The sequence below is a fragment of the Furipterus horrens genome, unplaced genomic scaffold (assembly GCF_987537825.1).
Source record: "Furipterus horrens unplaced genomic scaffold, mFurHor1.1.pri manual_scaffold_4, whole genome shotgun sequence".
Lineage (NCBI taxonomy): Eukaryota > Metazoa > Chordata > Mammalia > Chiroptera > Furipteridae > Furipterus > Furipterus horrens.
Genome location: NW_028327174.1, coordinates 172319004 through 172346915, shown reverse-complemented (window position 1 = coordinate 172346915; position 27912 = coordinate 172319004). Strand labels below are relative to the sequence as shown.

Here is a 27912-nt window from a genome sequence, read left to right as displayed (position 1 = left end):
GGAAACCATTTTCTTACACCACATATAATAATCACCTCAAATTCTGTCTGATAATAAAAACAAAAGAACATACTTTTGAATACTGCCTGAGATACACAAGAGCTCAACAAAGGTAGGTGGACTGACTATAACTTGCCACCGAGTAAACCATTTTTCAAGTACTGTATCAGTAAACTGGTATACCTAGTCAAAAAATGTAGGTATTTATTTGAAAATAGTGATATTACAATTTTATTTTGAGTGAAGAATGTGACTGTGAACACTGAATTGAGGTTATGAAACCTTACATTCAGTCTCTTTAAGTCTGAGAATTTAGCCAGACACTAATTTCAGGATCTACACTATCTACCAGTTCTACGTATGCAAAACTAAGCCCTCATATTATTGGCTGCTGCACATCAGCATATTTGGCTAAAGATGGAAGGCTAACAACAGAGGTCAACAGTACACTGATTCATATGGTGAAGCATTTCAATAGTCCCAGTAAGCTTTTTTTTATGTGTTAATTTCTTCTTTCAATTAAGCTGGAATACTGTTTGCTCAGTCAGGTTTTTCCTGAACACTGCTGTCTTATGGAAAGCTAAAAAAGGAAAATCTAAATTTGAGTCACTAACCTGCAGAAACAAGATGTAATGAGCCCTGCTATATTGGAAAAGATGGGAGTATATCTATGTAGATATATGGCAGTCTTCTAATGGTGGTTATATTTGGGTAATGGGTTTACAGGTAGGGCTTTTGGTTTTTCTTTTGTGCTATATGCTTTTTAAGTTTTTTATACACATACTTTGTATTTGGGGGGGGGGGGTCTAGTGAGCAACAGATGGAAAAAATAAACCCGCTATATATACCTGTTAAAGGGTTAAAAAGAAACAACATAATAAGTAACTAATGAAAGACTGTGATCTCAGAGGGGTGGGGGCTAGGGGGGAGGATATACCAGTGGTTTCTAGATGAGTGAAAGTACCTAGAAACACACAAAGGTTCTAGATTACAGACTTCACGGAGATGTAATATAGGTGTTTGATTTTATTGTCAATAAAGGATGCAATCCATGATGAAGAGTTAACATTATAAATTGTCACAAATAACATAGCATTACCACTCACAAAGTAAAAACTATAGGAAACAGAACCAGATAGAAATATGTAATTTATAAGACAGATTTAATTTATATTATATGTCAAAAGCACCCTATAAGCATAATATAGCTTTTTAAGTAGCCACAGAACGCTTCACAAAAATTTAAATAAATATCAGGCCACAAAAAATTCCAATAAATTTCCAAAATTAGAAGTAGAGCACAAGGACTTAGGATAAGCACTTAAGGAAAATCACAAGAATGGAATCAATAAAAATATAAGCAGAAAGTAATAAATTAAAAATCACAAAATAGATCAAGTAATAAATAAACCCAAAAACTGGTTCTTTGGAAAAAAGATAAACCATCCAGCTCATTTAATTTTTAAAAAGGGTAGGGGGAATAAGTATGCAAAAAGACAAAATTAAAATAGTAATCTTACAAACACACACAGGAGCCTGTCAAGAGGAGGAGACAGAGAAGTCTGGCCCAAAAAGGGGAACGGATCAAGGTTCCAGTGGGAGAAATAAGTGACAAGGAGATAGACAATCTAACAGATGCAGAATTCAAAACACTGGTGATAAAGATGCTCACAGGCTTGACAGATATGCTTGAGTATGGCAAACACATAAGGGAAGAAGTGAAGGCTATGCTAAATGAAATGAAGGAAAATCCACACAAAACCAATGGTGAAGGGAAGGAAATCAGTTCAAATAAATGATTTGGGATATAAGAAAGAAAAAAAAACCCAGCCAGTCAGTACAGAATGAGGAAACAAGAATTGAAAAAAATGAGAAGAGACTTAGGAACCTCTGGGATAACTCTAAACATACCAACATCCAAATCAAAGGGGTGCCAGAAGGAGAAGAGGAAGAGCAAGAAATTGAAAGCTTATGTGAAAAAATAATAAAGGAAAACTTCCCAAATTTGGCGAAGGAAACAGGCATACAAGTCCAGGAAGCACAGAGTCCCAAACAAGCTAGACCCAAGGAGGACCACACCAAGACACATCATAATTAAAATGTGAAAGGTTAAAGATAAAGAGAGAATCTTAAAAGCAGCAAGAGAAAAGCAGAATTACCTACAAAAGGGTGCCTATAAGACTATCAGCTGATTTTGTAAAAGAAACTTTGCAGGCAAGAAGGGACTGGCAAGAACTATTCAATGTGATGAAAAGCAAGGACCTACAACCAAGATTACTCTATCCAGCAAAGCTATCATTTGGAATGGAAGGGCAGATAAAGTGCTTCCCAGACAAGGTAAAGCTAAAAGAGTTCATTATCACCAAGCCCTTATTATATGAAATGTTAAAGAGACTTATTTAAGAAAAAGAGGATCAAAACTATGAACACTAAAATGACAACAAATTCACAACTATCAACAATTGAATCAAAAAAATAAAAACAAAATCCAACTAAGCAAACCAAAATAGGAACAGAATCATAGGTATAGGGATCATTTGGAGGGTTATCAGTTGGGAGGGGGAATGGGGAAAAATGTGGAAATGGGGCAGGGATTAAGAAGCATAATTTGTTGGTACAAAATAGACAGGGGGAGTTAAGAATAATATAGGGAAGGGTGAAGACAAAAAACTTATATGCACAACCCAAGGACATGAACTGAGGGGGGTGGGATTGCGGGAGGGAAGGGGAGTACTGGGAAGAGGGGCGCAAAGGGGAAAAAAATTATGATTACTGTAACAACATAATTAATAAAATATACTTAAAAATAGAAAAAGAAAAAAAAATCCTAAAACACTGCTTTGTTCACTTCTTTGCAAATACATTTGAGAACCTGGATAAAATGGATAACCTTCTAGGAAAACATTAACTATCAAAACTGACTCTAGACAAGGCAGAAATCTTAACCAGACCTGTAATTACAGAGGAAAGAGAAAAAGTTATCAAAGAGCTCTTGCCACCCCCCAAAACCTAACTCCAATGAGATTTTAATGGTTCCTAAAACATAAGAAAAAAAGGAAAATTTCTAATTGTTTTTAACAAAGCATAATATTGATGGCATAAAAGAGAAAGCTATAGAAAAATCTCATGTATGAATATAGGTTAAAAATCCTCAAAATAAAAAGTGCAAATTAAAACCCTGGCTTGCTGTGGCTCAGTGGATTGAGTGTCGGCCTGCAAGCCAAGTATCGCTGGTTCGATTCGCAGTCAGGGCACATGACTAGGTTGCATGCCAGGTCCCCAGTTGGGGGCTCAAGTGAGAGGCAACCAAACAGTGATGTTTCTCTCCCTCTCTTTCTCCTTCCCTCTCTCTCTAAAAATAAATAAATAAACAAACAAATAAATAATTGTTTTAAAGTGCAAATTAAGTTTAGTAGTACATTACAGGAATATATCATGTCCAAGTGGGATTTAGTCCATGAATACAGACCAGTTCAATACTAGAAATCTGCTGATACAATTCACCATACATTAATAGATCTAAGAAGGAAAATCGCATAGCTGTCTCCTTAACATGAGGTTAAAAAAAAAAAAAAAATTTCTCTCGTATACCAAAGCCAGAGAATGCTGACTAATGGGGAAAACTACAGAAGGATTCCCACTAAGTACAGTAATAACAAGACAAAGATGCCCACTACCATCACAATTACTTAAAATGTTATTTAATATTACATTTTAAAAGGAAGAAGTATAAAAAGTCAGAAAAGAGGCTGTTCCAGGGAAACACAACTACAAAGCTATTGCAAATATAAGAGAATACAATAAAAGTGTTTCTGAGTACAAAATTAATATTCTGAAACAAACAGCCTTCATATATACAATGACCACATAAGAAATATAATGAAAACATACAATGTACCACAGGAGTTAAGAAGTTAAAAAATAGCCCTAGGTGGGTAGTCCATTGGTTAGAGTGCTGGCCGGATCTGTCAAGGTTGTGAGTTCATCCCCAGTCACATACAAGAATCAACCAATGAATGCATAAATAAGTGGAACAACAAATCAACGTTTCTGTTTCCCTCTCTCTCTACCCCCTTCCTCTCTCTCTCTCTCAAATCAATAAATTTAAAAATAAAAAAATTTTAACAAGTAAAAATAAACTTAAAATGTAAAGGAATAAAATTAAAGGTCTATTAAGACGCACAACAACAACAACAAAAAGAAATACACAAAAGACGACTTACACAATTGGAAAAACATGATAATCATAGATAGGACATACAACATCATTAGGATCAATTCTCCTGCCCTGGCTGGTGTGGCTCAGTTGGGTGGGCTTCATCCCACAAAGTGGAAGGTCGTCAGTTCAATTCCTTGTTAGGGGACATGTCTGTGTTGCAGGTTCAGTCCCAAGTTGGGGCAAATGCAAGAGGTAACCAATCCATGGTTCTCTCTTGCAGTAATGTTTCTCTCCCTCTCCTTCTCCCTCCCTTCCCCTCTCTAAAAATTAATAAAATCTTTTTTAGAAAAGAGAATACTATACAGAAACAATTTTATGCCCAAAGTTTTAGGTGTTTGATGAAACGAACCAATTTCTTGAAAAACACAAAATACCAAAGCTCATCCAAGGAGAAATAGCCTCGGAAGCCCTATATCTATTTTAAAAAATCAATTTTGTTGCTAAAAACCTTATCACAAAGAAAACTCAAGGTTCAGATGACTTATACCACAAACTCTTTGGGAATATTAAAGAGGAAGGAATACTTCCCATCATTCTGTAAGACAAATATTACCTTGATACTAAAATAGCCAAAGATATTACAAGAGAAAATGATAGAACAATATCTCTTATGAACATACATGCAAAAATTCTTAACAAAATTTTAGCAACTCAAATTCAACAATATATAACAAGCATAATATATCATGATTAGTTGTGGGTTTTCCCAGAAATGCAGATTGGTTAAATGTATTAGTATGTTTTTTAATCAATGTAATTCACCACATTAACAAACTAAAAAAGAAAAACCTTATGATTATCTCAATAGACACGAAAAGAACATAACAAAATCCAATACTCATTCCTCAAAAAACTTTCAGCAAACTAAAAATAGAAGGAACTATTACAACTTGATAAAGGGCATCTATAAAAACCTACAGCTTACATCATAACTAATAGTAAAAGACTTTTCCCTTCAGTTCAGAAATAAGGCAAGGATGTCCACTTTCATCACTGCTATTCAATAAGGTACTGGAAGTTCTAGAGAGTGGAATAAGACAAGAAAAGGAAATAAAAGGTATCCATATTGGAATAAGCAAGTAAAATCTGTCTTTTCTTCAGAGACAATATGACCTGTAGAAAACCTAGTAGAATCTACAAAAGAATACTAGAACTAATACCTAAGTTTCTAAGATTGGAGGATATAAGATCAATACACAATAATTAATTTCATTTTTATATACTAGCAATTAACAAATTGAAATTTTAAAAATCACCCTTTATAATAGCACCAAAAATGATAAAAGACTTAGGGATATATGTGACAAAAATATTGTGCAAAACCTGTACATTGGAAACTAAAAAGACTGTTCATGTTACTTTAACAAAATACCATAAACTGGGTAGCTTATAAACAACAAAAATGTATTTCTCATAATTCTGGAAGCTGACAGTCCAAGATCAAGGCACTAACAGATTTGGTGCCTGGTGAGAGCCTGCTCGCTGGTTCACTGACAGCTGTCTTTTCACTATAGCCTCACAAGACCATGGAATGGGGCAAGGAAGCTCTCCTGGGCCTCATTTATAAGGGAATTAATCACAAAGATTCCTTGCTCATGACCTAATTACCCTCCAAATATTCTCCAAATACCATCACCTTGGGAATTAGGTTTCAACATATGAATTGGGGGAGAAGAGAGGGGGGAAGGGGTGAACAAATAGTCTATAACAAAGATCTAAAAAAATAAATATATACCATGGTAATAGGCTGTAACACTCAATATTTTTAAAATGTAATTTCTCCCCAAATTGATCTATATATTCAATACAATCCCAAACAAAATCCTACCAGGATCTTTGTAGATATTTTGACAAGCTAATTTTAAAATTCACACAGATGCAAAGGACCTAAACAACTTTGAGACAATTTCTGGCTTCAAATTTTATTATACAGCTATAGTTATCAGATAATGTGATACTGGCATAAAGATAAATAAATCAACACAAGAGAATAGAGTCCAAAAATAGATCCACATATATATGGACAAACTATTTTTAAGCTACAAAAGCAATTCATCAGAGAAAGGGTAATCTTTTCAACAGAAGGTGCTGAAACAAACAAGTATCTATGTTCAAAAAAAACCAATCCTCCACCCTACCATCCATATATCACAAGAAAAATATTACTTCAAAATAGACCACAGACTTTGTAAAATCTAAAACTATACAACTTCTAAAAGAGAACATATGAGAAAATCTTTCTGACCTTGGGTTAGGCAATAATTTCTTAGATACTAACATCAAAAGTACAAACCAAATCAGACATAAAACAAATACCATATGATTTTACTTATATATGGAATCTAAATGAAGTCAAAACAAATGAACGAACAAAAGAAAAACAGGGCCAGAAACAGAGAACAACTGATGGTTGCCACAGGGCTGAGATTAGGAGGATAGATGTGTAGACCAAAAAGAAGTTCTATGAAAAGTTAACTCACAGGGTGATCTGATCATAAATTCCTAACTGGACAAGCCATGGTAGGTAGTCATGCCCCAGGCATATAACTTTTTTAGTAAAAGGCTTACTTTGCCTTAAGCAAGCCCTGTCCATTGTTTCTGTAAATCTAGGTTAAGCTTCGAAATGCCCCCTTTCAGACTCCTCCGTCTAAAGTTTGACCACCCTCAGGAGAGCACAAACTCTGAACTACCCTGTAATCTGATTCTGGTCTTGCTTTCTCCCACTTTCATGTAATCTTCCTTAATATACTCCTTAATCTCAAATGCATAAAAGAAACTGTAAAGATTTATTTGAGTCAAACAGGGAAACACCTAGAAGCAAGATCTCAACAGACCAAGAAAAATGCTTCTAAGAATAACACTAACAATAAATTCTCTACAGATTTGGACACACATCAACAGGTGATAAAAGTAGAGAATAAGAGGTACAAACTTCCAATTATAAAATTATACAGAATAGGGAAAATAGTCAATAATATTGTAGCCCTGGCCAGATAATTCAGATGGTTAAAGTGTCATCTCAATATACCAAGGTCAGGCGTTGTGGGACAGCTCAAGACATGGCCCCTTCCACCACCCATAACGAGGGCTGGCCAGAGGGAATGTGAATTGTTTTGGGAATGGATTGTAACTTCCTCCTTATCTTCTTTTGGGAGCGGCTTCTGGTCCTGTGACTGATTCCTGACCTTTCTTTCTGCACGTATACACACTGAGGTAATGTAGTTTCAAGTCACATGCAGGACACATGCCTCCTTTGTCTGGGACTCCTCATAAGGAGCTTCAGACTGGAGGAGGGGCAGTCTTCCTCACACTGGCCGGCCACCATCAGTGCACTCCTGCACTCCCCTGTGATGAGCGTGATAAACGGCCTGCCCACATTGGCTAGTCCACCGGAGTTTTTTTTTTCTCGGAATATCATGAACACTTAAGCAGCTCCCTGATTTTGGGCTCCTGTGCTACATGGGTTTAATCCCTTGTCAGGGCACATACAAGAATCAACCAATGAATGCATAAATACATGGGACAACAAACTTATGTTTCTCTCATTCTTTCAACTCAGTAAAAAAATTTTTTTTAGTATATTTTAATAACTTGGCATTGTGACAGATGGTTGACTAATGTAGTGATCACATTGTAAGCTATAAAAAATGTTGAATGACTATGTTGTACACCTAAAACTAATATACTATTGTATGCCAACTATGATATAAAGAAATTTTAGGAGGTCCAAGATGGCAGCAGCATAGGACACTGATCTCACTCACTCCCATGAGCGAACTCAAATATACTCATACACAGAGAGCTATTACTCCTATGAGACAACTGAGGGCGGAATTTGAACAACTTCCGAACAACAAACAAGAGAAAGACAGACAAAGAAGGCTGGGAAACCACAGGAGCACCTTCCTAGAGCTGTGTGAACACTCTGGACAGGTGAAGCCCCCGGAAGCACCGTTGTTTACACATCCATCTCCATTTCCCAGAGGGCAGGCAAGGAGCTTTTCTTGGGTGCTTTGGCCTACCTGCAATAATGTCATGGCATGTTCCCAGCATTCCCAGCTATATTACCGAACAAAAGAAGAAAACAGGAACAACAGGGTGTCACCACACACTTCCTTTCCAGGAGAGCCACTCCAACCCAGCAAGCCAGTGCTCCTGCCTGGCTCCAGTCAGTTTCCCTAAACTATCCTGCACGAAAGCCTACACACAGGTTGATTCTAACAAGACCACTTCCTGTATAACAAACAAGATAAAGAAACTGCAGAGTTGGCTGGGGAGTCATGGGAGCTTGCTGGGCACTATCAGAATTCTCCTGGGTCAGTGGTGCAGGTGAGCACATTGTTTATGACCCCCACCCCCAACCTCTATAGGGTGGGTGTGGGCTGTATCCAGGTGCGGTGGCCTACCTACAAGGTCACTACAGTATGTTCCCAGGCACATCGCCTGAGCCCATTTCAGCCCCCAATAAAGAGAGCAAGCAAGATTAACATGGTATTACTACACATGCCTGGCCTCCCTATCCAGAGCAGTTCCTGATTGGTAGGCCAGTGCCCCAGTTACCTCAGGCACCCAACTGGCTCCTAGCTAGCTACGCATCAAAACACCTGACACACACAACCTACACACAGGTCAATTCTTATACAAAAAGGTCACTATAGCTATTTTGTCAAATTCATATAAACAAATATAGAAAGTCAAATGGAAAATACAGAATATCTCTCAAATAAAGGAACAAGAAAAGTCCCCAGAGGAAAAAAATCAAGAAAATGGAGATAAGTAATTTGCCCAATAAAGAATTCAAAGAAATGATTTTAAGGATCACTAAGAGTGGAACAGAGGAACTTAAATAAAGACTTATAAAGTGTAATAAAGGACCAAGTGGGAGGCAGGAATAGGGGGAGGGCAGTGGAAAGCAACGGGAAAAAAACTGAGGACAACTGTAATAGAACAACAATTAAAAAAAAAAAAAAAAAGAAAAAAAGAACCAAGCAAACCTGAAGAATACCTTAACTTAAATGAAAAATACATCAAAAGGAATCAACAGTATATTAGCTAATACAGAAGAATGAAGTAGTGAAATGAAAGATAGACTGAGTGGATATCAACCAATCAAAACAGCAAGAAGAAAAAAGGATTTTTAAAAAGATGATAGTCTACAGGATCTCTGGGATAACATCAACCCTTCAAACATTTGCATTATAGGGATCCCAGAAGGAGAAAAGAGAAAGGAACAGAAACTCTATTCAAAGAAATAATACTGAACTCTAAATGGTGTGGCTCGATTGGAGGGTCGGAGTGTCATCCCATAGACCCAAAGGTCTCAGGTTCAACTCCTGGTCAGGGCACATGCCTGTGGCGCAGGTTCCATCCCCAGTTGGCACTCGTGTAAGAGGCAACTGATCGATGTTTCTCTCTCACATCAATGTCTCTCTCCCTCTCTTTGTCCTTTCCTTGCCCTAGAATCAACGGGCACGTCCTTGGTTGAAGACATTTTTTTTTAATGACAGAAAAATTTCTTAAACTGGAAAAAGATATCCAGGTCCAGGAATCACTGGGAGTTCCAAACAAGATGAACCCAAACAGACATACACTAAGACATATTTTAATTAAAATAGCAAAGGATAAAGAGACAATCTTGAAGAAAACAAGAGGAAAAGAAGTTCCATACAAAGGAAATCCCATAAGGCTATCAGCTGATTTCTCAGCAACAACTTCACAGGCCAGAAAGGAATGGCAGCACATCTTTTAAAATACTGAAAGAGCCCTGCCTGGTGTGGCTCAGTGGATTGGGTGCCAGCCTGCGAACCAAAGCATTGTTGGTTCAATTCCCAGTTGGGGAACATGCCTGGGTTGCAGGTTGGGTCCCCAGTTGAGGGCATGCGAGAGGCAACTGATTGATGTTACTCTTACACATCAATGTTTTTCTCCCTCTCTTCCCCTCTCTCTAAAAAATAATAGTAAATAAGTAAAATTTAAAATACTGAAATAAAGGAACCTACAACCTAAATTAATTTACCTGGCAAGATTATCATTCAGATTTGAAGGAGAGATAAAAGAATTTCCTGAACAAACAAAAACTAACGGAGTTCATCACCATTAAACAAGGCTTTTGGGAAATGTTCAAGGGTCTTAAAGCAGAAAAGGCCATAACCAGAAATAAGAAAGCATAAGAAAGGAAAACTCTCATTATTTGCAGATGGCACAATATTACATACAGAAAATTCTAAAGACTCCACCAAAAACTATTACAACTAACAAATAAATTCAGTAAAGCTGCAGGATACAGAATCAATATGCAGAAATCTGTTGCATTTCTATACATCAATAACAAATGATCAGAAGAAATTAAGAAAATACCATTTACAATTGCAAAAAAGCACAAAATACCTAGGAATAAATTGAACCAAAGAGTTGAAAGACCTGTACTTTGAAAACTCTAAGACCTTGAAGAAAGAACTGGAACACATACAAATGAATGGAAGTATAAACCCTGTTCATGAATTGCAAGGATTAATATTGTTATAATGTCCTTAGTACCAAAGCAATATACAGATTCAATGTAATCCCAATTATAATACGAAAGGCGGGACCCTACAGGACAACTACTACATAAGGCCATAGTACCAAGACACTGAGTCAAATCAGCTCTACCCAATGCACAGAAACAAATACAGGGAGGCTAAATTGAGGAGACAATGAAATATGGCCCAAACCAAAGAATAGAACAAAACCCCAGAAAAAGAACTAGGCGAAATGGAGATAGCCAACCTACGATACAAAATTCAAAACACTGGTTATCAGAATGCTAAGAGAAATGATTTAGTATGGCCAAAAAATAATAAAGAAATGAAGGGTCCACTAAGTGAAATAAAGAATGATCCACAGGAAACCAATAGAGAAGGGAAGGAAGCTGGGATTCAAATCAACAGTTTGGAAAATAAGGAAGAAATAAACATTCAACCAGAACAGAAGAACAAGAATTTTAAAAAGCATAAGGAAGAGATAAACACTCAACCAGGACAAAAGAACAAGAATTTTTAAAAATGAGGATAAGCTTAGGAACTTCTGAGACATTTCCAAATGTGCCAACATCCAAATCATAGGGATACCAGAAGGACAAGAGGAAGAATAAGAAATTGAAAACTGATTTGAAAAAAATGAAAGAAAACTTCCCTAATTTAGTGAAGGAAATAGACATACAAGTCCAGGAAGCACAGAGTGTACCAAACAAGTTGGACCCAAAGAGGAATACACCAAGATAAATCATAATTAAAATGACAAAAGTTAAAGATAAACGGAGAATCTTAAAAGCAGCAAGAGAAAAGCAGAGTTACCTTCAAAGGCTTTCTCATAAGACTGTCACCTGATTTCTCAAAAGAAACTTTGCAGGCAAGAAGGAGCTGGCAAGAAGTATCCAGCAAAGCTATCATTTAGTATGGAAGGGCAGGTAAAGTGCTTCCCAGATAAGGTAAAGCTAAAGGAGTCATCACCATCAAGCCATTATTACATGAAATGTTAAAGGGATGTATTTAAGAAAAAAGGGAGGATCAAAACCATAAGCATTAAAAAGGCAACAAACTCACAAATGTCAACAACTAAATCTAAATAAAACAAAAACAACAAAACTAAACTAAACTAAGCAAACAACCAGAACAGGAACAGAATCATAGATATGGAGATCATTTGGTCGGTTATCAGATGGGAGAGGGAAGGAAGAGAATGGGGAAATGGTGCAGGGATTAAGAAGCATAATTGGTAGGAACAAAATAGAGGAGTGTTAGTAACATAGGAATTGGAGAAGCCAAAGAACTTATATGCACAACCCATGGACATGAACTAAGGGGGAGTGTGCTGGAGGGAAGGGGGGTACCAAGTGGAGTGGGGCAAACGGGACAACAGCATAACTAATAAAATATACTTTAAAAAAAGAAAAGAAAAACGGGCAGATGACCGAAGTAGACATTTCTCTAAAGAGGACATACAGATGGCCAACAGACATGAAAAGATGCTCAATATCACTAGTCATCAAAGAAATGCAAATTAAAACCACATCAGATATCACCTCACAACTGTCAGAAAGGCTATCATCAATACATCAATAAAAATGTGCTGGCAAGAAAGTGGAGAAAAGGGAAGCCTCATACACTACTGGTGAGATTGTAAATTAGTGCAGTCACTATGGAAAACAAGAGGAGGTTCCTCAAAAAATTAAAAAGAGCTGCCATATGAGCCAGCAATTCCACTTATGGGTATTTATCCAAAGAAAACAAAAACACTAATTCAAAAAGATATATGCACCCTTATGTTCACTGCAGCATTACTACTAATAACCAAGATATAAAAGCAACCTACATGTCCATCAATAGACGAATGAATAAATATGTGGTATATATGTACAACAGAATACTATTCAGCAATAAAAAAGAATGAAATAAAAAAGAATTTAAAAAAATAAGAATGAAATTTTGTCATTTGTGACAGCATGGATAGACCTGGAAGGTACTATGCTAAGTGAAATAAGTCAGACAAAGAAAGACAAATAATACATGATTTTACTTGTATGTGGAATCTAAGAAACAAAACAAACAAACAAAAAAGACCCGGAAGCTTGTTAAGAAATGCACAATCTTAAGCCTATCCATAACTACTAAATCGTCGTCGGCAGCCGTCCGTCTCGAGAGACGATGGTGTAGCTTCTTAAGAGTCTATCTGCACCGCCGAGAATGGCTGTGCAGTCCGACTCGGGAGTGACATGGTATCTGTCTCCTCCCGTGTTGAATCGACATCTTGTGATGACGCTGAAGCTACAGAGCCTGGGCAGGGTAATATGGAGGGTCTGCTGTTGCCCATGCAGCAGACCCCCCCTCTCTTCGCAGCTGAAGGATCCAAGGGAAAGACGGAGTCGATACAGCTTGGGTTCAGGTGCGCCGCAGGAGTTGCCGGTGTTGACTACAACGTCAAACCGCCTTAGGGACTCCGGCTCCGGATTTTCTGTCGGGGTTTACTCCCTTAGCCTTTCCCCTGAAGAGGTATGCCGCAAGGCAGCGGAGGTTTTTTGGAGTCAGAGTTTTCCTTCTCTGATGTACCCTGACTGGAAGATCGAACCAGCGACACTTAGCTCGCAGGCCGACGCTCAATCCACTGAGCTAAACCAGCCAGGGCGGAACTACTAAATCAGAATCTACATTTTACCAAGATCTTTAGATGATGTACATGCATACTAAAATTTGAGAATCACTGATCTAGAACTGCACTGTCCAACAGAACTTTCTGTGATAAAGAAAATGTTTTATATCTAAACTATGTGGCTACTGTGGACAGGACAGATCTAAAACAACTCAAACTGTAGAACTGTGCCTAAATATAATTTTTAATGATACTAAATAAAATAAGCCTTCGTTATATCCTAAAATGTATATTCTTTCACTCAGTATACTGCCAATAACATGTACAGACCAAAGCAAATATTTCTTACAAAGACCCAACTCAAAAAGTATAGCAGCCTAAAAGAGAAGAAAAAAATAATTTAAAAGAAAAATAAACTGTATAGCAGCCTAGAGACATTTGGAATAAGCCCTATACACCTTATTACTAACCGCATTAGGGAAGGTACATTTTATGATTCTCATTTAATAATTTAACAACACTTCATTTAATATGGGCTCTCAAAGTGGAAATGTTTAGTTACCTTGAAATTCTGCTTATGTAAAACACCTAGGTCTCTGAATAAGCTAGAATTTTTGTTCCAGATAAGGTATGGAACAGGATATAAACAATTCAAGATCTTTAGTGATTTTTAAGCATTTTCAGAACAAAATTTGCAGTACATTGGTTTGTTTCCTGTTGTTAGAGTAACCTTTGGTGGAAGAAATTAAACATTTCTGATTTTGAGAATGCACAGGCCACCCCTGAAGTCCACTTCATATAATAATTTGGCTGATATTTGACTTGAATCCAACATAGGAAGGAATCACTTATAAACTGCAGTATGAAGTAAAATCTACCATGAGAAGTTACTGCTCATATCCTTCCCCACCAAATCGTAGAAGGAAATGTTAACACTCCAACTATAAGAAGATAGGATTAGGAAGATTCCATGCTGAAGAATGAAGAGAGAACTGAGAAGGACACGAACCCTGCCTGGGACCAAGCCCATGGTGATGAGATGCAGCACACGATAAGCCAAGTCAGCCAGACCTTGAGTCTCCAATGGGTTGTTAACAGAGGCTGGGGACAGGCCAACCAGTAGTAACAAACAGAAAAAGATTGGGGGTTAAAGGTAGCTGAAGACTGAGTTTAGCATACAAATCTTTAATTTTGTTGCTCTCTTCTATTTATCCATCAAATCTGATAGTAACCAAAATTTTTCCATTATACTTTCCTGTATGCTATGAGGGACATTCTAAAATATGATAAATGCAAGGATTCTCAAAAATCTAGGGACACACGTTGCACAAATATCAAGGGTGTACTATATATCACTACACAGTATTTGCAGTATAGTTAACACCTGGTAGATATTTTATATGATCTTTGCCAAGATCAAACATCTAACTCCTCAGAATAACACTTTCTAAAGTCAAAGTTGTCACTAGTTGTCTCATGAAAAAAGTTTTTTAACAGGATTTAATACACAACAGAGAGAAGAGGGGAATGAAGGGGGTCAGGTGGGGGCAGAGACTGAGTGGAAGTGGGCAAAGGCGGGGGGGTGAGGGGGATATCTGTAATAGTGTCAACAATAAAATTAAAAATATATACAACACAGGCCCTGGCCAGGTGGCTCAATTGGTTGGAGCATCATCCTGTGCACCAGAAGGTTGTGGGCTCCATTCCCAGTCAGAGCACATACCTAGGTTATGGATTCAATCCCCAGTCTGGGTGGGCACAAGAGGCAAGTGATGGATATTTCTTTCTCTCTTTCTCCCCTGCTTCACCTCTCTTTCAAATCAAAATATATCTTCAGGTGAGGATTAAAAAATAGAATAAATAAAATAAAATAAATATACAACAGAGAAAATCAAATGCCCAAAGATTTTTATATAACTCAAGAGATAAGGGTTTAATAGTGGAAAGGAGCCACACAAGTCCAAGGAACTGGGCAGGAAGTTTAAAAATAAAGAAACAGAGCCCTGTCCAGGTAGCTCAGGTGGCAGGAGCATCATCCTGACACGACAAGGTTGCAGGTTCTATCCTAAGTCAGGGCACGAACAAAAACCAACCAATGAAAGCATAAATAAGTGGAAGAACAAACTGATGTGTATCTTTATCTCTCTCCCTGCACTTTTCACTCTCTAAAATCAATAAGTAAATTGAAAAAACAAAGAAACAAAAAAACTATATGCTCCTTCAATTTGTTCTAGTATTTTGAAATGTTCATCATAACTTTAAACATATGTAATTTTTCCAGTATTGAAAATAAGTTACTTCATTTTTCAAATGTATCTAATGGAATTTAAATAAACATAATACCCACCCTTTAAAAAATGCATGAACAACTTGTTGTTTAACTATCACAATTTACATGTTTTTATTTGACCATGTAATTATGTTCCACAGAATTTTATCCTAACTATGTAATATTGTATACCTGAAAATAAATAAAACAAAAATACTTCCAAAATGTTTCCACATCAGCTCTTCCACAATCCATATTTAATCCTGATAAAGCCCAACACTGTAAGAACTAGACATCAAAAAAATCTTTCTGAACATATTTGAGTAGAAATGCTAAATGCTTAGACTGAGTGATTCTTTACAAACTGTATCTAATACTATCCACACAAAAGATTCTCACTGTCAAACCACATTATTAACATTTAGGCCCTGACTGGTGTGGTTCAGTGGGTTGGGCATCCTCCGCAAACCCTTCTGCAAATCAAAAGGTTGCCAGTTTGATTCCCAATCAGGGTACATGCCTGGGTTGTGGGCCATGTCCCCGAGTCCCAGGGTCCCCGGATGGGGGTGTGCAAGGGACAGCTGATTGATGTTTCTCTCCCTCTCTTTCTTCCCCCCCTTCCCCTCTCTCTAATAATATATAAATAAAATCTTTTTAAAAAATTATATAAAACATACATCTCAATCATAAGTCTGTTGATTTCCCAATTTTGAAAAATATATGTAACCCGTGTATAAGGCACAATTCTAGCTGCTTTTAAAATCCTCTGGCCCTGTAACTACAAAGACAATAAGAATGCAACTCCCTGACATGTTCGTTCACCTTTCTAATCAAAACAAATATTGTATTAGAACTAAATGTAAGATTAGATGCCACATTAGAGATAGATATACTACTGTATTTATTAAAATAGCATAGCTAGAAGAGGATTTCCTAAATACAGGGTGAGCAAAAGGTTTATAGTTGTTTGTATGGAAAAAGGCATGCAGGTTATGATTATTAAATAGATTTATTAACTGTTTCATGGACTCACAACTGAAAACCTACTTTTGTCCACCCTGTATGCCACAAACCATGGGGGGAAAAAAAGAGACTGAAAATTTCAATTCATTAAAATTACAAACGTTTTTCACCAAAAGACTACGAAGAGATTAAAAAACAGGTCACAAATTGGGAGGCTATTTGGAACTCATAAATTAACTAATAATTAATATACAAATATATAAAGAATTATTTAAAATCAATCAGAAAAAGAAAAATTCAAAATAAAAATAAGCACAAAACTTCACAGAAGGAGCACAAATGGGCAATGAACATATGAAAAGATGATCAACTTCAGGCAATGTTAATAAAATAGTTAACAATGGATAACATTCCAAACCCCCTATATTAGAAAAATATTTATAAGTCTGACAATACTGCCCTAGCCAGGTGGCTCAGCTGGTTGAGTAGTCATTCACTACACCAAAAGACTGTGGGTTCGATCTCTGGTCAGGGAGCATACAGGAGGCAACCAACAGATGGTTCCCTCTCACATCGATGTTTCTCTTTTTCTTTCAATTTCCCCTCCCTACTTCCTCTCTCTCAAATCAGTAAAACATATAATCAGGTGAGGATTAAAAATAAAGTCTAACAATATCAAGTGTTGGGGAGGAAATGAAAAACAAAACACACACTTGCTGGCTCTTAACTCAGTAAGCAAAATACTCATATTTACCATGAACCAATTCAGTGACTCAAAAATTGGAAGTGTTTGGTAAGCATTAATCAACTGATAATGACTAATCCAGAATTCTGGAAATATATTCAGAATACTGCCAAATACAAATTTTGGCTCTTACTCTGGATCCAACCTGACTCAGCAATACAAACAAGAAAACATTTAGTCTTGTATCCAGTTTCTCTAGTTTATTTTGTTAACTACAAAATATTCAGGTATTCATTTCCTACTGGAATACTGATGACATCTTACTTGAATAAAATTTTAATGAACTGCCCTGACTGGTGTGTCTCATTTGGTTGGGCGTCGTCCTGCAAAGTGAAAGGTCACCAGTTCAATTCCTGGTCAGGGCACATGCCTGGGTTTCAGGTTCAACTCCCCGTTGGGCTCGTATAAGAGACAACCTATGGCTGATACTCTCTTACATCAATGTTTCTCTGTCTCTCTTTCTTCCTTCCCCTCTCTCTAAAAATAAATAAAATCTTTAGGAAAAAAATTTTAATGAACTATTTATCATTCCAGTAACTCTATTTCAACAAGAATAATTTAAAATGGCATTGCTTTAAAACTAGTGCTTACACAATTTACTTGATAGGAATTATAGAGAATGGCCCTGTGACCAGCTAACAGGGGCAAAATGGTCTAACAGATGCAGTAAGGGCATTTAAAGTTGGCAGATAGGGACGTCTGGCCAAGATGGAGGCATAGGTAGACATGCTGCATCTCTCTCCCCAGCTAAGAAGGACTACAACTACCTCAAAACTGGAGACAACCAGAAGTTCCAGAAAGTCAAGCTGCATGAAAGTCCAATAAACAAATATATAAAGAAGAAATACTCATCCAGACAGGCAGAAGGGGTGGGGCCAGGGCAGAGAGGACATGGTGTACAGGCACCAGCAACAGCACAATCACACATTAAAAAAAGTAGGGAGGGACACCTGGGAAGTGCTCCCAGCACCAGACCACACTGTGTAGCTCATGATTCTAGCACTGGGGAAAATAAAACCTCATTGCTTCTGATTGTGAAAACCAGTGGAGGTTGGGACAGAGGAATAAAATGCCAGTCTCTCAGCAGAATCTATTAAGTATAGAGGGTCACTGTGGTCCTAGAACGTCTGCAGATGCACCCAGCTTGGGAACCACGGCCAGGGCAACAGCGAGAGGCACCAGTCCCATACAGGTAGTTGGAGAAGTACCTGGAAAAGCGGAGTGTGTTGAGCAAGTGGCATTGTCCCCTCTCAGACCCCTCCCCCACACACAGCGTCACAATGTGGTGAAACGCCCCCCCCCATACTGATGAATACTAATAGCTAACCCTTAAAACGTAACAGGTGCAATAGCTCTACATAAGACACAGAGACAAACACAGGAGGCTGCCAAGTTGAGGAGACACAGAAGTATGGCCCAAAAGAGGGTACAGATCAAGGTTCCAGTGGAAGAACTAAGAGACGAGGAGATAGCCAACCTAACAGACACAGAGTTCAAAACACTGGTGATAAAGATGCTCACAGACTTGACAGATATACTTGAGTATGGCAAACACATAAGGGAAGACGTGAAGACTAGAGTAAATGAAATGAAGGAAAATATACATAAAACCAATGGTGAAGGGAAGGAAACTGGGGTTCAAATCAATGATTTGGAACATAAGAAAGAAATAAACAGTTAACTAGTACAGAATGAAGAAACAAGAATTGAAAAAAACGAGGAGAGGCTTAGGAACCTCTGGGACAACTTTAAACGTCTGAATCATAGGAGTGCCAGAAGGAGATGAGGAAGAGCGAGAAACTGAAAATTTATGTGATAAAATAATGAAGGAAAACTTCCCAAATCTGGCAAAGGAAATAGACATACAAGTTCAGGAAGCACAGAGAGTCCTAAACAAGCCACACCTAAAGAGGACCACACCAAGACACATCATAATGAAAACAACAAAGGTTAAAGAGAAAGAAAATCTTAAAAGCTGCAAGAGAAAAAAAGAGTTATCTACAAAGGGGTTCCCATAAGACTATCAGCTGATTTCTCAAAAGAAACTTTGCAGGCAAGAAGGGACTGGCAAGAAGTATTCGAGTGATGAAAAGCCAGGGCCTAAAACCAAGATTACTCTGTCCATCAAAGCTATCACTTACAACGGAAGGGGAGATAAAGTGCTTCCCAGACAAGGTAAAGCTAAAGGAATTCATCATCACCAAGCCATTATTATATGAAATGTTAAAGGGACTTATTTAAGAAAAGGAGGATTAAAACTATGAACATTAGAATGACAACAAATTCACAAATAACAACAGAAACTTAAAAAATAAAAACAAAAACAAACTAAGCAAACTACCAGAATAGGAGCAGAATCATGGATATGAGGATCATGTGGAGGGTTACCAGCTGGGAAGGGGAAAGGGGAGAAATGAGGAAATGATGCAGGGATTAAGAAGAATAATTGGTAGGTACAAAATAGATGGGGAAGTTAATAATAATATAGGAAAGGGTGAAGCCCAAGAACTTATATACATGAGCGATGTACATGAAGTAAGAGGAGGGTGGGATTGCTGGAGGGAGGGGCGTTGGGCAGAGGGGAGCAAAGGGAAAATAACTGGGACAACTGTAACAGTATAATCAATAAAATATACTTAAAAATAAAATAAAGTTGGCAGATACTACCACTTTATAGCTATAACCTTAAATTACTCAACTTCTCTGATCCTCAACATCTAAAAAGACACATCACAAACTGCCTACCTGATCAAACAGTAAGTATTAAATGAAACTATGTGAAGTGCTTCACAATGCCTAGCTCATTAGCACAGACCCAGTGTTGGTACCTTTCCCTTTGTAAATCTTGCTACATTCACCTAAAATTATAATTCTCAATTCATGGAAAAACATTACTCTTACATTTAAATTATTTTCCAATATTACAAGAAATTGTGGGCTACAGGTTAGAAGAGCAATTCCTTCCTTCTCTAACTGAAAGGCTCTTTCCTATAAGAAATTAGATTCTGCCCTGACTGGTGGCTCAGTTGGTTGGAGCACCATCCAGTACACCAAAAAGTTGGGAGTTCGATTCCTGGTCAAGGGCACATACCTGGCTTGAGGGTTCACTTCCTGTTCAAGGCATGTATAAGAAACAACCTTACAAGAAGCGGCTGACTGATGTTTCTCTCTCTCTCTCAAATCAATAAACATATACTGGGGTGAGGATGAAAGAAGGAAGGGAGGGAGGGACGGAGGGAGGAAAGGAGGGAGGGAGGTAGGCAGGCAGTCAAGTGTTTTTATTTTTTTTAATTCTAAGAAAAAGCTTATTTAATAGTTGAGGTACTGTATACTATCTTGTGCATTTACTGAGAAAGATTGTCTAAAGAAAATTACCTGAGCCCTGGCTGGTGTGGCTCAGTGGATTGAGCACCTGCCTGCGAACCAAAGGGTCGCTGGTTCAATTCCCAGTCAGGGCACATGCCTGGGTTGCAGGCCAGGTCCCCAGTTGGGGGGCACACAAAAGGCAACCATACATTGATGTTTCTCTCCCTCTCTTTCTCCCTCCCTTCCCCTCTCTCTAAAAATAAATAAAATCTTTTTTAAAAAAAGGAAAGAAAGAAAATTACCTGATTAATGATGAACTGATGGTTGGTTTTTGGGGTTTTTTGATTGGTCTGTGGGGAAAAAAAGTTTACACTAAAATAATCTAAATGTGAATAGCCTCAAAACATTCAACAGTATAATTAAAGAACAAGAAATATTTATAATACTGGTATCTACACTCTTGCCTAATGAAAATACATCTATAATGCTGAAAATACTTGAGAGAATTTTAGTCCCTGAATTAAACCTCAGAAATCTCATTTTAAATACCTTAACTCTAGTCAAGACATAAAAGATACACAAGATAGTGATATTTACCAGTCCAAGAAATATAAACTAGCAATAATTGATGAGAATTGTCTACAGACCTAATATTTTATCAGGATACTATTACTGTCTTCTTCAAAATCAAAATGAATCATAAAATTTTTCACATATACATAAAATGTGCCATGATGAGGTCATGAGTCAAATACAAAAAAAAAATTCAGGAAGTTCTTATATTCATATACTTTAATATTCTTCCTCTGTCTTCATTTCTAAAATAACACTTTATCTTCCAGTAAGGCTGTAGCAAGTTATTTACCATGCAGTAATAGGTACAATTACTAAAGAAACATTAACATTCCCATTTCCATAATTATAATGACTTATTAATCTAATACACAATAGGCATTCAATAAATGTTAACATAAAAAATAAATATAAATAATAAATAGGACAGATTAGAAACAAAAATTTAATTCATAAAATTCCACTTAAAAATAAGTTAATGCAAAAAATAAGTTAATATAATGTAGTCCTTTAAACTTTGGACATTTCAGTCTTTGCTACAAAATAATACAAACTCTTAGTTTAACTTGTTTGAGATATATTAACTAGAAAGAGCTAGCTATCACCAAAGACTAAGTGCCCTGTTTTTCCCACCATCAAGTCTGACAAAATTTTAAAAGAGAAACATCTATCATATCTATCCAAATTCTCAAATACTAATACACAATTGAGAAGAGAAAGCACCAGAAGTGGAGTTATAACACAATATATTTAATAGTTAACTAAATTACCAAATCTGTTTTGCAACACTCTATGGTGTCTAAAAGCTCTCAAAAGTTTGTTTAATATAAAATCTATTTTCATGTTCAGCCATACTTTTAAGAGGCTCCTCTGGAAACCAGTACCTGTGGCAACACTAAGGCCAGAGATCACTGATATAGAGCAAATAAAGCATAACGTGATGTTCCACAAGAAAGATTTGGGGTTGTTTCAGGGGCACAGGTGGACTGGACAGGTTAACAACAGAACTGGCAAGATAAACATACCTGACAATGTCAAAGATACCCCAAAGATCACCGCCCCCCCCCCATGGTCTTCTCCCTTCCTCACAAATCTCATCACCTCGGGGAGAACTAAATCTGCACCTCACGTCCCCAGCTCACCCTCAGCTCCACCTCACTTACCTTCTTTACTAAAACCTGGATTCCCCTCCCCGGCATCCTCTAATTCCCACCGAGCTCTCACTCCACCAAGACAGATGTCTACAGCGCCTATCTTCCAGTAATTTATTAGTCCCCTTAATCCGAACTCATTTTCCCACAGCCCATCTGCCCTCCTCCCCTTCAACTCACTCCGGCCCATCTTCCTGAACCCTCCCCAGTTCCGGATCTCTGACTCCTTCTCACTCCCACTACCTCAGCAGCATCTTCTTTCATCCTTCTGGGCCTCTAGCCTCTTGTCCCGGTTCCCTCCCCGATCCGTCTCCGGGTACCGGCGCCCTACCCCCAACTCCGCCCCTCTCCCCTTCCCTCAGAAGGAGGCCCCCCCTCACCTGAACGCCTCTACAGCCGCCGTCTCCAAACCCGAAAGATGCTAGCGCCGGCTGACCTCCCAGGCTCGGTACCCCCTGAGCTCCTGACGGCCCCTAGGGAGAGCAAACGCCACCACCTTCAACTCTGCCCGCCCCGGGCCAGGCCGTCACCGAAGCCACAACCAGTACCACAGCCGCCATGTTGAAGCCCTACTTCCCTCCTCCTTTCCCTCACCGCCACGCCCCTTTGGGCGTCTGACGTCATGGCGCTGCACTCCACTCCCCCCCCCCCCCCCCCCGGCCAACGGGAGGAGCCGACGGTGACGTAACTAATCTCTTCTAGTACTTAACAACTGCTACCTGGAGTGTTGCAATTGGAAAGGGTGAATCCCGCTGACCCGAGGGGTGGGAAGGAAGGAGGGGGTCAATGGGAAGTAAGGCTTAGGGGTTGGACAAGTAGATTGAGGGTCGAAATGAAGGGACGAGAGAAGAAGGGCAGAGGGCAGGTAAGATTCGGGAAAAGGAGTTCAGAATAAGGGGACTAATAGACTACTGGGAGAGGCGCAGTAGATGTCTATCTGTTGGGAACCGAGATCCCTGAAACACGAAGGGAAGCACAAAGATTTACCAACGAGATCTACTTGGGAATTAGTATCCCTGGTTTCTGGTCTCCGGTCGGTGATCTGGTACAAGTCCTAGCATTTCTAGTAATGGCCTCACTTTCTCTATTTACAAATGAATCGGTTGAAAGCTAACCTCTAAATCCTCCAATTCTGACATTCAACCAGTTTAAACCAGGTAATCCAATCCCAAACCTTTACTGCCTTCTGCGTTTATTGGATGTCTTCTGGAATCAGATGGATGGAGGATTCATAAGATGAATCTTTGTTCCCAAAAGTTCCTAAATGGTGGGAGAAATAGAAGCATAAACATTTAACACTAGGAAAAGTCAAACGGTGACTTTTTTTTCCCCCAGTGAATCTGGAAAAATTTACTTTTGGCTAAGGGATTAGGAAAGATTTACGTCTACATTTTCTGGGTACGTAAAGAGTGTGTACATTCTTGCGTCTAATACTCCAGTCCTGTTTTCTCTCCAGATTGCCAAAGGAGATAATATATGTACTTTGAATGGTGCACCAATTTTAACTCACAGAGTTCCAGAAATGGAGTGTTGAAGTGAGCAAAAAATAACAAATGATCAGTTCTGGATTATTTGCCTACCGTAATCAACAGATAATGGCCAGCCACAGATTTGTGGAGAGAGCAGTGAGCTTAGCAAAGCTCTTCATCAAGAGAATTAAAATGGTAGCAATGAATAAAATGTATTGGAGACTACATGATAGTCTTCTGCATTGAGTAAAAGAATTCATACCTAAACTAAAGCAGGAGTAATGGGATGGAGCAAGATTTAGGATATTGACTCAACAAGATTAAGAGACCTGATATATGGAAGGAGAAATCATGAAGAAGGAGCCAAGTTTTGGGAATCTTACAGAAACAAGAAAGACCTAATGTTTACTTAAAGCCCTAAGGGAGATAACAATGAGTTTAGCTGGCCAAACTGAGACTAAAATGAGGGGAAATTTTCTGGAGAGATATTCAGGAGGGAATGTGAGCTTAGAAATCAGGAAAGAGGTAAGGAGTACACATGTATAGTGTATTGGTACTCCTTGAACAAATGCACACTGGGGATACAGCAGTATAGAAAAGAGACACACACGCACCCCCCAAAATCCCTGCTCTCACAGAGCTTACATTCTAGAGGTAATAACTAATAATAATGATGGTGATAGGTGTTAAGAAAAGAAATAAAGCACAAGAAAGAAGATTAAAAAGTATCCATAGTTGAAATTTATAAAGGATGGCCAAGAATAGATGACATCTGAGTAAACACCTCAAGCAAGTGAGTAAATGAGTAGTCATATTGCTACAGAAGAGGAAAATGCCAGGCCAAGGCAAAAAAACAGTAAGTATAAAGGCCCTGAGGTGGAAGCTTACGTTCTGTGTTCTAGGAAGAGTAAGCAGCCCAGTGTGACTGGAATGGAGTGAGCAAAGAGAAGAATAATAGGTGATGAAGTCAGAGAGGTAACAGGAGGCTATATCACATAGTGTCTTGTAGATCATTTTAAGGACTTCAGTGTCTACTCTAAGTGAGCTGAAAGCCATTGGAGAGTTTTGAGCAGAGAAGGAAAATGATCTAACTTTTTAGCAGAATGACTGTAGCTACTACACTGAGCAAGAAGAGGAAGTATGGAAGCACTTAGTGGTTATTGTAGTAATCCAGGCTGGAAATGATTTGAAATGGTCAGGTTCTGGGTACATTTTGAAGATAGAGCCATAAGAATTGGCTCACAAATTAGTTGCATAGTGAGGAAATGAGAGGACTCAGAATGACTTTAAGGTTTTTGACCTGAGTCAAATTCTTGCAAGTTTGACTAGAAGATTAAGAATTCAGATTAACTGAAATTTCTAAGGATAGGACCCTTTGGAACACTGACAAATAGGGCATGGAAAGAGGAAGCAGAGGAAGAGATGGAAAAGTGGTGACCAGAGAAGTAGAAAATGAGTCAGAAGACTATGGTGCCATGAAATATTAGAAAGGAAAAACCTTTGGGAGCTGGGCCTGTGCCTCTCCTCTCCAAGGTCCTAATTTCCTGAGTCCAGAGACAAGCCTCCCCCATCAGACAGTAACTTCCTGAGATTCCCCATCACCCTAAGTCTCCTGATCCAATAATATTTCTTTTCTGCCTCTTCTCTTTAAGTGTGGACCATGTTGCTCACCACCTACTCCTGGGCCAGCCTGCTATGTGCCACCCAGCCACTATGGAGACAACCCGTCCTTAAGAAATGGGTGGAGGAGGGATGGGAACGAACTGGGACATTACCTGGAAAAACAAATATTTCACCATCCTAGGAGTGACTCATACTTGTAGGTTTCCAGGCTTAAATCCTAGTAGTAATTCAACCTGTGGCCAGAAAAGGCTGAACAGGATTCTAGTCCTCCACTAACCCTGCTCTGTGTCTCTCCTGTCCCAGTGCACCTGACATTGGTCTAGAAACAGCGTTTCAGGCAGTGGAGCACCAGCTCAAAATCCTCCCTCTTTTCTGTACTCTTTCCCCCTCCCTTCATATACTAATAGACTTTTGGGGAGTCTAAGAACAGAGGCAGGAAAGACAGATGACCAGCTCTACAATCTTTCATTCATTTAGCTATCTAGCATTGACTAAGTTCTACCATGTGTCAGGCACCATGGGTCTACAAACATGCTCTGAAGGAGGTCCAGTGAAGGAACTGGACATTTAGTTGTACAGATAATGTTGGTACCTGGCAGATAATCACCTGAGTTTCCTAGGTAACACATTCCATGCCTGAGAAGTAGAGGGGCTAGGTGAACTTGAGAAATCAAGGAAGATTTCATGGAGAACTGAAGCATTTAAGTTAGGCCTTAAAGAACAGAATGAAGGGTGCCCAAAGCAATTAGGACAAAGCAGTTTGAGCAAAGGCATGCATAGAGGAAATCACAGGAAAATTAAGAATCAGTAAGTAAGGCAAAGTGTATATGTAGAACAGGGGAGATAAGCCTGTAAATAAAGTCACTGGCATCTTTTTTTCCTGTGAAATCCAAGAGAAAAGCCTGAATGAATCCTTAGAACCTTGGATGTCAGGTTGAAACCCTTCATCCTTCCTTATAAGCTCAAGGCTACAATTAAAGACTCAGGTCTCTCTGGGTCACCTCTGTGGTTCCTTCTGATTCTGAAATCTATGTGATAACCATCATATAAAGATACAATTGTCCTAATGACCATAAAAATGATTTCAGATTCCAAAAGCATGAAAATATAAACATAAAAACAACTCTAAAATGTTAGAAAGAGCAGATGATGTGTTGTAGAATTGAGAAATGTATAATTTTGTTAATCAGCATCACCTCTAAGAAACTCAATTAAAAAATATGTTAAAAGAGAATATAAAATATTTTTTGAATCATGGGTGGAAGAACTTTCTAATAATGACACCAAATTTAGAAGCCATAAAGGAAATGGTTGATAGATTTTCTTTGACAGATTTGATGATGGCAGAAGACCCCCATACACAAAGTGAAAAGATAACCTGAAAGAAAATATTTGTGACCTAGATACCATAAAAAGAGTTAATTTCCCCAAGCCACAAAAAGCCCCTACAAATCAATAAGAAAAACAGAATTATTCAATAGAAAAATAAAGACCTGACTTGTACCCTGGCTGGTGTGGATCAGTGGATTGAGCGCCGGCCTGTGAAGCAAAGGGTCGCCGTTTGATTCCCAGTCAGGGCACATGCCTGAGTTGTGGGCCAGGTCCCCAGTCAGGGGCGTGTGAGAGGCAACCACACATTGATGTTTCTCTTCCTCTCTTTCTCCCTCCCTTCTCCTCTCTTTAAAAATAAATTTATAAAATCCTTTAAAAAATAAAAAAAGAGGCAGTTCACTAAAGAAGAAACACATGTAACTAGTGAACAAAATAGGTAGTGAAAAAATGTTCAACATTACTGATAATTTTTAAAAATAAAACAAAGCCCCTTTTTTCACCTCACAAATTGGCAAGAACTAAAAGTATTCATTATATCCAATGCTGACATAGATGGAACAAAAATCATTCTTATACCCTGCTGATGGCAGTATAAATTGGTGAAACCTTTTTGTAGAGCAATTTAGCAGTGACTATCACAATATGCTGTGAAGTAAAAAAGCAAGTTGCAGAATAAGGCCTATTGTATTCATTTTTGTAGAAAGAAAACAACTATATATATAAAAGAATACACATCAAGCTATCAACTTTGACTCCGGAGAGAGCAGGACTTGGGACAAAGAAAAGAGGGGAAGTTATAAACCATGTAGAAAATGGCAGCCACTCCTGGAAAATGCTCTCACAGCCATAAGAAGAAGAAAGAACTACCCTGAATTCTCTCGCTCCCACCCTTAATCTCCTGTCATTGCCTCCCATTGACTGAATCTAGTTAGTTTACAGTTGGCAAAGGAGCTGAAAATGTAGTTTTCAGAAAAAAGAAGGGGAATGGCTGTGAGAACAAATATGTTATTAGTTTTTTCACAGAATCAATGAAGGAGATAGAGTTATTTAGGTTGTTCACAGAATCAATGAATGGAGAACTAGTATGAATAACAGGAGATGCCCTGGCTGGGTAGCTCAGTTGGTTAGAGTGCAGT

The 27912-nt window shown here is 38.3% G+C and overlaps 1 protein-coding gene across 3 annotated transcripts in view; it reads right to left on the bottom strand.

The window, feature by feature from the left end:
- The window catches only part of UBAP1 (ubiquitin associated protein 1), a 58610-nt gene extending 35659 nt beyond the window's left edge, over positions 1-22951 (bottom strand). For 2 of the 3 annotated variants that reach the window (XM_090274297.1, XM_090274299.1), the window contains exons 1-2: positions 22733-22951; positions 20931-20978 (exon numbers count right to left, since the gene is read on the bottom strand). The gene's annotated coding sequence lies outside the window, so the exon portion shown is untranslated. The remainder of the gene's footprint in view (positions 1-20930; positions 20979-22732) is intronic. The other variant, XM_090274298.1, reaches the window with a different exon arrangement.
- Positions 22952-27912: the final 4961 nt, after the last annotated feature.